The sequence below is a fragment of the Nicotiana tabacum genome, chromosome 22 (genome assembly GCF_000715075.1).
Source record: "Nicotiana tabacum cultivar K326 chromosome 22, ASM71507v2, whole genome shotgun sequence".
NCBI classification, from domain to species: Eukaryota; Viridiplantae; Streptophyta; class Magnoliopsida; order Solanales; family Solanaceae; genus Nicotiana; species Nicotiana tabacum.
The window spans coordinates 100,842,869-100,854,751 of NC_134101.1; positions in this window are offsets into that span (position 1 = coordinate 100,842,869).

Below are 11,883 nucleotides of genomic sequence, written 5' to 3' on the forward strand. Positions count from 1 at the left end.
CAATCTTGTCTCTGAGAAGGAAACTCTTCGAGAGCAGCTAGCTTCACTCGAACTCCAGTTTCAAAGTGTGAGGGAGGAGAGCCTAGCTCGAGGTCGTGAAATCGAGGTGCTTATAGCTAGATCTGCTACTGAGCTGGCCAAGGCCAAATCTGACGCGGAGGCCATTGTGTCTTTGTACCGAGTCGATGTTGAAGCAGCTAATCCTCGGGAAAAGGAAATCTCTGGTGCAACAGAAGTCAAGCTATCAAGTGCACTTGACCATGCTAGGCGACAATCCCGTAGAGTAACCCTTGAGGAGGTACATGCTCGCGGCTTCGATCTCTTAGTCGATATTGAAAGGGAGAAGATTTTGGAAGAAAAGGCTGTCGCTCTGATTTTTGATGTGGATAATATAGCCAGTGGCTTCGAGAGTGGAGGAGACAAAGATGAAGTCCCCGAGGGTAAGGCTTTCGAAGACGCGGCTCCTGCAGCTACCGAAGATATGACCTTGAAGTAGTTTTATGTTTCTTTATTTTGTTTCTGTGCAAGCCTCCCTTGTGTAAATATCTCCTATAATCATCTTTCAGAAATACAAGGGGAACTTTTTATCTCATCTTTGGTTTGTGCTGGATTTCATATTGCCTTTACTTATGGAAAACTTTGTTTGAATGATTGGTCCGAGGATTGGTTTGGGTTCGGGATATAATAATCCCTTAGATATTTGTCGATAGATATAATAATCTTTAAGCTAAGTATAAATCGATCAGATGTAAGCTCGGGGTATTGTGAACCTTGTGTCCGGATTGAAATGAGAGCTGAGTCTAGAACTATAAGTTTTTGGCCCTTAAGCCTTTCAAGTTGGCCCTTGGGCTCTTATATATCGACCTTTGGGCTTTTTTAGTTGTCCCTTAGGCTCTTTGAGTTGGCCCTTAAGCTCTTTTAGTTGGGCCATTTCGGCCTCTAAAATGGCTATATAATTTTTCGCTCATTTTGGCTAAAAGGCTTAGTGAAAATTTAGTTATGCCATAACATGCGTTTTTTGTACCCGTTGGGTTTTTTTGAAGGTTTGACGTGTCAAAACCTTATTAGTAATTTGTTTGTGTAAACATGATTGAATACCTCTTGAGGTATTTCCGAAGGCCGATGTTATCGAAGCCCTTGGATTATTTGAAGGCTGAATGTATCGAGGCCTTCATATTTTGCTTTTGCCGAGGGTAGCCTGATTTAACTAGTTTTTTAATATTTGAAGGCCTTTAATTTTTAGCGGAAGTCGGGCGTCTCGAGCCACATTATTTTGGTCGTAGCCTTTATATAACCGTAGTCTTTAGTGTGGCCACAGTTTTCGGGTATGTCACTTGGAATTGTTTCCCGATAACTTTCCAAACTTGTTCGAAAAGTTAGTCCCCGAGTATACTGGCCTTGGTCTTTGTTTATAGGGGATGCATCTTTGAGGTCTTACAAGTCCGAGTTTTTGATGACTCAGATGTACTGACTGTCGATGATAGTCCCCGAGTATTCAGGGGTGCTTTTATGCTTTGGCTCTTGAGCCATTTCCCGTAGGAATATAGGTGTGTAGCTCATATAATAGTAGACTTCTTTGAGACCCAAAATGTTTTTGATATTAATAGAATGCTTCTTCAAGTAATTGATACATGCGTAGATACTTTACTGTTGGGGCTCGACTATTCTATATGGACACGGTTCATCTGACCGTTTGGCCTATAAAAAAGTTTTCCTATCGAGGTCCTCTTAGGCGCGAAGCATTTTCCTCAAAATATAGTCATCCGAGGGTGATGCCCCCCAGTATTAGAGGTTGATTGAAAAGAAGCCTTGGATACTGTTGAGTTTTCCTTAGGTTGCATGTAGTTATTGCCTCGTTAAAAACCTTGTCGGTAAAACCCATTTAGGACAAAATTCGATCTAAGGGAAAAAGAGTGCAACACATACTTTAAAACATAAGGCCTTCGTGTAAATAGCGATGCTTTCGATATCGTATGCCATCGATCCAAAATCTGTAATGAGTTAGCTTTGAACTCAAATGGACAAAAGGATAAATTATGCCTTAGCAGTAGTATCGTTTGAGCAATGATATGTTCCAATTGTTTGGCAGTTGTTGACCTTCCATGGTGCTGAGTTTGTAGGATCCTTTACTGACAACTCCAAGGACTTGGTAAGGTCCTTCCCAATTTGGGCCCTATTTTCCTTCATTTGGATCTCGGGTACCGAGGGTGACTTTTGTAGAACTAAGTTCCCGACTCCGAAATGTCGAAGGTTGGTCCTCCTATTGTATTATCTTTCGATCCTTTGCTTTTGCGCGGCCATTCAAACAAGTGCTGCTTCTAACTTTTTGCCTATCTTTGGGGTGTGATGCAAAAGCGGGCTCGGCGGACGCCGATTTAATTCTTCTAAGGTTTGCTGACATTCCGGGGTTCACGTGAAGTCCTTTTTCTTTTTGAGCCAAGAGAAGAATTGGTGACTCCGATCTGACGACCTCGAAGTAAGTCGACCCGAGGTGGCTATTTTCCCTGTTAGCCTTCACACGACCTCCACACTATCCACGATTGTGATACCCTTGATAGTTTTGATTTTAGTACCTCGATTTGACGTCATGGAGACGAGAGACATACCAGAGCCAACCCCGAAAGCACATTTCTTCGGGATAAGCTTCGTGTTATATTTCCTCAAGATTGCAAATGTTTCCTGCAAATGAACTGAATGGTCCTCTGCGCACATGGAATTAACCACGTATCGTTAATACAAACTTCCCTTGTTTTGCCTATTCATTCATTGAACATTTTGTTAACTAGGTGTTGGTATGTAGCTCCTGTATTTTTTCAACCCGAAGGGCATTACGTTGTAACAATAGGTTCCAAATGTAATAAGTGCTCGGAGTAGGCATCGAGAAAAGTTAGGGTCTCGAGGACAACTATGGCATTGACCATGTGATCGACGCTTGACAAGGGGAAAGAATATTTTGGACATGTTCTGTTCAAGTCCTTATAATCTATGTAGATTCTAAGTTTCTTTCCCCTTTTAAGAACGATGTTGGAAAACCTCGCGGGGTGCTTTTCCTCCCCAATAGATCCTATTTTAAGAAGTTTGGTTACCTTTTGCGACGGCTATCCAGCTGCTTGCTTACCTTTGTTGCTCAATTTCTCCGAGGTCATGGGCTCAGGTACCGACACCACTTCCTCGATAGCAAACATCTCTTTCACAGCGTGTTGCTCTCTATAGACTGTTTTCACTCCTTCCTCTGCCGGGAACTTTATCATTTGGTGAAGATTTGAAGGCACCGCCCTCATGTTGTGTATCCACGGTCTCCCGAGGAGTGCATTGTACCTCATGTCACTTTCAATAACATGGAACTTCGTATCTTGTATGGTCCCGACTATGTTTATTGGCAGGATGATTTCTCCCTTTGTTGTTTCGCTTGCCATGTTGAAGCCATTCGGGACCCGGGATACAAGTACGATCTTATCTTGCAGGCCGAGTTGTTCCACGACCCTCGATCTGATTATGTTTGTTGAGCTACCTGGATCCACTAAAACACGTTTAATTTGAATTTTATATAAAAGGATAGAGATTACCAGGGCGTCGTTGTGAGGCTGAGATATGCCTTCTGCTTCCCCGTCATAAAACGACAAGACATCCTCGGGCACATAGCTCCGAGTCCATTTTTCTCTTGTAATTGACACCTTGGTGTGTTTGAATACAAGTTGTTGGAGGACATCGACTCCGCCAATGATCATGTGGACTACGTGTTGTGGTTATTCTTGCTTATTTTTCCTTGCATCTCTTTCTCGGAGGTGATTCTTAGCCCGATCACTTAGGAATTCTCGAAGGTGGCCCTTATTGAACAAACGAGCCACTTCTTCCCTCAGCTGTCTGCAATCTTCTGTTTGATGACCATGCATGCCATGATACTTACACATCAAATTTGGGTTCCTCTGAGAAGGATCGATCTGTATTGGCTTGGGCTGCTTGGTGTCTTTGATTCGCCTAATAGCTGAGACAATGCTCGATGCATCTATGCTGAAATTGTATTCTGATAATTGGGGAGCCTATTCGGGATCGATACATTTATCGAACCCGCTCTTACTCATGTGTCCCCGAGAACTTCGACCTCGATTATTTCTTCGATCGTTCCGAGGGGGGTTACAACTCGGGCCATTGTTTCTTCGTTCGGCATATGGCTGGTACCATTCTTTGTAGAATCTTGATTCCCAGTCCGTGTCCCTCAAGGGATTGGCTACGAATCTGCTAGGATGAACTGAACCTGAGGGAGCTCCTAGGTGGTCGTCCTCGACCCTGATCTTTGACTGATAACGATTGTGCACATCCGACCATATCACGGCTGGATATTCGATCAAGTTCTGCTTCAATTCCTGAGAGGAGATCGAGCTCCTTTCATTTACACCCTACATAAAGGCATGTACTGCCCAGTTATCGAAGACTGGTGGTAATTCCATTCTTTCCATTTGAAATCGAGACACAAACTCCCTTAGCATCTCATCGTTCCTTTGTTTTATTTTGAAGACGTCCGACTTTCTCGTGGCCACCTTTATGGCCCTGGCGTCTTCTTTCACAAAGGCATCTGCTAACATAGCAAATAAGTCAATAGAGTTAGGAGCTAAGTTGTGATACTAAATCATGGCTCCCTTTGATAGTGTTTCCCCGAATTTCTTCAACAACACCGACTTGATTTCCTTGTCATTCAAGTCATTTCCTTTAATCCCACAAGTGTATGAAGTTATGTACTCATTAGGGTCGGTTGTCCCATTATATTTTGGTATATCGGGCATTCGAAATTTGTTGGGGATGGGCAACAGAGGCACACTGGATGGGAAAAGTTTTTGTATGAACTTTTTGACGTCCAGACCTTTCAAAACTAGAGGTGCCCCCGGTATCTGGTCTACCTGGGAGTTATAAGTTTCCACCTTCTTATCATTGTCTTCGATCTTCTTTTCTCCTGACTCGATGCTTTTAGTCAGTTCTTTGAGCATTTTCATAATTGTGGGGTCAGTCCCCGAGCTACTTTCATCGGGCCTCTCTAGCACCGGTACAACACGCCGAGTGTTTACTGGTTCGGCTGTATTTGGGGTTCTATTCTTACTCTGGAGTTGAGCGATGGCGATTTGTTGCGCTTGCAGCATCTCGAATATCACTTGGAGGCTAACCCCTCCTTCTTCCATTCCTTGTGTTCTTTGGCTACTGGGACGGGCTTCCCTGTATATATCTCCTTCAGGGTCCGTGCCTAGATCTACAGTCAAAGCAATGTGAGAACTAACATCAACAGGTTTCACATTTGGCACTTCTCCTTGGTTTATTGGTGGTACACCAACTCATGCGTTGCTGTTTTCTCCAAGACCTTCATTGTCGTGAATGGGTGTGTTTTGTGAGCTAGACATTTTTCAGCCTGAAAATCAACAAAGGATGCGTGTAACAAGAATCAGTAAAAAAATAATCACTATTATCTTTAGCCCCACAGAGGGCGCCAAACTGTTTACCTCGAAAACACGAGTAACAATTAAATTTGATTAGTGGTTTTAAAGATATGTGATTTCGTTCAATACCAATTAATAATCAAGAAATATGAAGTAGAAATGAAATATAGAAGTGAATCAAACCAATGTTACTTAGCAGCAGTGACCTCGAGCTTAGTGACCTCGAGGTAGCTTAGGGCAACAAGAACAATTAAGTAATAAAAATAAAGCAAGAACAATGCAGCTAAAGGACAATGCTGATGAACAGTAAGCAAAAAGGAAAAGCGTATATTCTTTTCTCAATGATAATAAGATGTCATACAAATGAATGAGGTTCCCTTTATATAATAGAGGAGCCCTAAATAAGGAATATTTCCATTTACAGTAAGGAATATTCTTTGTACAGATGTCTAACCACCTATTACGGAATAGTACAATAATATTTCAGAATTTGCGCCATGACTTTGGCTACGTGGAAGGAATCCAACTCGTTATGGTACAAATCCATAACGGTACTATTTCGGGGTCAAACACACTCGACCTCGGTATACATCGCAATTCACCTTCGAACTCGGGCCTGGTCCTTCGAGCTCAAACTTGATCTTACCCGGACTCAGACGGGCCCTCGAACATTTTAAGTCGGAGGCATACAATTTTGACCGTATACATGCATGAGGTCAAAGAATATCTAATATAAAAAAATATTCTATGTTTTGCGAGAATTTAATAAAGATAATTAATCACAGTGAAGATCATAAGATAGCTGGTAAAGAGTTATATACAAATTAATTAGCTCGAGTATGACAATATAATAAGAATATCAAGAAAAGATAAAAATAAGAGAACGACCCTAGGGAGATGGATCCTTATCCACACGCAGCACAGACAACTCACGTGCCATAATATAACAACTACACAGACTACTCACGTGCTATCATAACTCAACCCGCACGAATTACTCACGTGATGTCAATCTAGCCCATATCATACAGAAAACATATACAATAATACATGTATACGAACAATGGATATCAAATCACATACGCGTGGACTGATAAAAATAATATGCTTATGCGAAGTGTGCTACCACAACTCAGATTAGGCGGATACGCCACAATAATAATTATCATATCTGAATAGGAAATTAACCTACACCTGATCTCTAGTATGATTCAAGAAGCTCACGAAGGGGTATAAACATATAAAGCATGATAGTAAGAAGCATAGTATCCAATACAAGGCATAACACATCCTAAGGACTACTCGAATATGGATAAAACCCGGGCACGCACACATGCTCATCCGCCGCATGTGCGTCATCCTCGATACATTGCCATCATCAATTATTCATGCAACTAGTCCCTCAAACCAAGGCTAGGCAAGATACTTAACTCAAACAAGAAAAATCAATAATCCAAGAATGCCTTCCCTCGCGCATCGACCTCCGAATTGCTTGAATCTAATCAAATAACACACCGCAGGACAAATAATGCTAAAGGGAATTATTATGGAGCATAAAGGCTCGATCTTTAATCAATTATACAAAGTCAACCAAAATTCAACCTGGGCTCACTTTTCTAAACCCGACAAAACTCACAAATTCCGATTACCCATTTAAATACGAGTCCAAATATACAAGTTTCATCCAAAATCGACTTCAAATTGTGGTTCAAATATCAATTATTTACTTTTCAAAATCTAACGAAAAAACCAAATTTCCTATTTCAAATCCATGTTTTGGGTGCACAAATCTCTGCGGAATTGAGATACATAATTAAATCCATGTAGAAAATACTTATCCTCAAAGTGGTGATGAAAATCTCCCAAAACACGCCTCTAGCCGAGCTCTAAAACTCTAAATAATAAAAAAATAAGCTAAACCATCGAAAAAAGAGGCTGGAAGCGATTCCACATCTGCGGTCCAAAAGTGCGCACTTGCAACCCCCACTTAGCTGGCCAAACCTCGCAGGTGCAGACCCCACTTCACAAATGTGAAGATCACATCTGCGGATGCCTCCCGGAGAAGCAACAATCATAGAAGCACCCAAAGCTTTGTTAAAGCGACCACTGCCTATCCAAACTCCTCTTTGCATCTGTGAACCCATTGCTAGTAGGTGCGACTACTCACCATGCACCCGACTTCCACATATGTCACGCACCAGCACCAAACCTTCCAACAAACACCAAATCGACTTGGAACCCATCCAAAATACACCCGAGCCCTCTGAGACTCTATCTAATCATACCAACAAGTCCGAATACCTAATCCAAGATTATTCCAAGCTCAATATCATCACAATAACATCTACTATAACGAAGCACACATTAGAACTCAATTGGCATAACTCTTAAGTTTAAGAACTCAAACTTCCAAAATATCATAGGAATCTCCAAATCCAAATATAGACATACTTCTAAGTCCAAAATCACCATACAAATTTATTGGAACTGTTAAATCACGAACCCAAGGTTGTCTACTCAAAAGCCAAACCTTAATTAACTCTTACAACTTAAGATTCCAAAAATAAAACTAAGTGTTCCAATCATTCCCAAACCTTGCCGAAACCAACTCAAACATCCCCGCAAGTCACAAAACAACAAACACACATATGGAAAGCATCAAATTGGGGGATCGGGGCTCTAATACACAAAACGACCAGCCGAGTCATTACATTCTCCCCCTCTTAAACAAATGTTCATTCTCAAACGAGTTTAGAATCATACGTTGAATGCCAAAAAGGCGAGGATATCTGCTCCGCATATCATGCTTGGTGTCTCAAGTTGCCTCTTTGACCGGTTGAACTCTCCACTAAGCCTTCACTGATGCAATATCTTTCAACCTCAGCTTCTGAACCTGCCTATCCAAAATGGCCACTAACTCTTCTTCATAGGTCAAGTTCTCATCCAACTTCATCGAGTTGAAATTTAACACATTTGACTGATCTTCACGATACTTCTAAAGAATGGAAACATAAAACACTAGATAAATTCTCGGCTAGCTGGGTGGCAAAGCAAGCTTATTTAACCTTTGAAGCAAACTGCCCGATCTCTGATGCTCATACTTGACATGCTGACAATTCAAATATCATGAAACATGCCCAACAATGTCTTTCTTCATCCTTTACCCCCAATAATGCTGCTTCAAGTCATGATACATGTTCGTAGCACCTTTGTAAATTAGAATACCTCGAACTGTGGATTCGACCCTGAAGTTGCAATAACACCTGGGTTAACTATCTCAAGCCATAAACATTAGGAACATAAATATGACCCCGAAGTTGCAATAACACAATCATCATCAATAACCACCTCCATGGCACCACTTTGTTGCACCATTTTCCTAAGGACAAGAAAATGAGGATCATCATATTGACAAGCCTTAATGCGCTCGAACAAGGATGACTGTACAACAACACAAGCAAGGAATCTGGTAGGCTCAGAATTACCCAATCTCACCAATCTATTTGCCAATGCCTGAACATCCATAGTTATGGGCCTCTCCACAACTAGATTAAATGCCAAACTCCCCATACTCTCCACCTTTCTGCTCAATGTGTCTGCTACCAAATTAGGCTTCCTCGAATGATACAAATAGTGATATCATAATCCTTCAACAACTCCAACAATCTCTGCTACCTTAAATTCGAATCCTTTTATTTGAACAAATTCTAGAGACTCCGATGATTAATGTAAACCTCACAAGATATGCCGTATAAGTAGTGCCTCCAAATCTTGGGTGCGTGTATAATAGCTTCCGACTCCAAATCATGGACCAGATAGTTCTTCTCACGGGGATTCAACTAGCATGACACTTAGGCAATAACCCTACCGTCCTAAATCAACACACAACCAAGACCAACACGTGAAGCATCACAATAAGTAATATACATCCCCAAGCCTAAGGGCAATACCAAAACTAGAGCCATACTTAATGCAGTCTTGAGCTTGTGAAACATCTCCTCACACTTATCTAACCATATGAATAAGCACCATTCTGAGTCAATTTAGTCAATAGAGCTGCTATAGATGAAAACCCTTCCATAAACCGATGATAGTATCGGCCAAACCTAAGAAACTCCTATAATATCTGTGGTGGTAGAAGGTATGATCCAACTCTAAACTGCCTCAATCTTCTTCAAATCGACCTTGATCCCATTACTAGACACCACATGGCCCAAGAATGCCATTGAATCCAAGAAAAACTTAACATACAATTTATTCTCCCTCAAAATCTGAAGCACAATACGCAATATAAAAGGAATCCAAATAAGGCTGGAACATACTGTTCATCAAATGCATGAAAGTTGTTGGGACATTAGCCAAACCAAAAGACATCACCAAAAACTTCATAATGCCCATAACGAGTCCTGAAAGCGTCTTAGGAATGTCCTAAGCCATGATATTCAATTGATGATAACCTGATTTCAGGTCAATCTTTAAGACACTCTAGAACCCTGAAGTTGATCAAATAAATCATCAATGAGAGGCAGTGGATACTTGTTCTTGACGGTAACCTTGTTCAACTGCCTATAGTCAATACACATTCTCATAGAACTATCCTTATTCTTCACAAATAATACTGTGCACCCAAGGCGAAACATTCAGCCTGATGAAACCTTTATGCAATTGCTCCTGCAACTATTCCTTGAATTCCTTTAACTTAGTTGGTGCCATGCAATATAATAGAATTAATATAGGCTGAGTGCCCGACACCAAATCAATACCAAAGTCAGTATCCACGTTGGGTGGCATGCCTGGTAGGTTTGCAGGGAACACATCTTGAAGCTCTCTCACTACTAGAATTGACTCAACAATAAGAGTAGCAACACTAACATAACTCATAAAGGCCAGATATGCCAAACAACCTTTTTCAACCACCCGTTAAGCCTTCAGAAAAGAATCACCCTACTAGGATTTTGACCAATAGAACCCTCCCAAACATGGCAACCTCGGCATCGCCAACGTCACAATCTTAGCATGATAATAAAGAATAACATGGCACAGTGATAGCCAATCCATACCTAAAATTACCTCAAAATCAACTATATCGAGTAATACAAGATCAACCCTATCTCATAACTCCTAGGTAACCACACAAGACCAATACACACGATCTACCATAATAGAATCACCAACATGCGTAGAGACATGAACATGGATATCAAGGGAACCACAAGGCATATCCAAATAAGGTGCAAAATATAATGACACATAAGAATAAATGGAACCATGGTCAAATAATACTGAAGCATCCCTGTGGCACATTGAAACAATACATGTGATCACAACAGCTAAAGCAACTACCTTCAGTCTAGCCAAGATTTCACAACAACGAGTCTGTCCTCCACCTAACTGACCTCCCCCATTAGGAAGACCTCAAACAGACCGAGCTCCACCCATAGCTAGCTATGCGGGTGGTGTTGATGATGGTGTTAGAACCATGGACTAGGTGCTCTAATGTAGTACACTGCCTAGAAGCCTAGGGCATTCCCTCTTGAGATGACTCAACTTCCCATACTCAAAACAACACTTTCTATGGCGAGGCTGCTGACTTTGTGACTGACCCTAAGAACCAAAATATCCGCCTATAGAACCCTAAGCAGTTAGAGCACGGTATGAAATCTGTGCTAGCAGTGCACTAAAAGATGACTGGCCTGGGCGAGCACTATATGAACTATGGCTGACTGATGAACCACGAGAAACCAGACGAGATGCTTGAGCGTGACTGAAAGGACAACCTCTTATGTGATATTCCTAGCCTCTAGATGAGGCACCACCAAAATCACGGGGCCTGTTGGCCTCCCGCCCCTCTTGCTCCTATCTGCGAACATGCTCTAAGCGCTTGGAAATCTCAACCGCCTAGTGAAAACTAGTATCATTCTCGGCCTCTCGAGCCATCACATATCGAATACCATAGTTGAGGCCCTCAATGAACCTCATAACTCTCTCCCCCAGAGTATAAACCAAAAACACTACATGACAAGCTAACTCCATGTACTCAAAAATTAACAAGCCTAAACTTAGGTTGAAAGTAGTGACGAGCTGGAACATAGGTCGGGTTCAACACCAATATCAAATAACAGTTCATAATAATAGAAAACATATAAATAAGGAAGTAACTCAGAGATAAAGTGTTCAGTTTTCTCACAGTTTTCCCAAAATAGTTCCGCCTTTCACGAGTATCAGTGAAAACCTAAATTCTTTACCGAAAACGTTGTGAAATATAAGATAGTTTGAAAACAATTATATTTTCTTTTCCAAAGCATCTTTTCACAATAAATAAGATGTTTCATTTTCTTTCCAGATAGCAAGTATGAGATATCTCTCTATGACCACATATCAATGGGTGTAAAATGTCATAAATGATATGATATCGTACAACATGAGGAAAATGTGTCTCTATGCATGCATGTCATATATG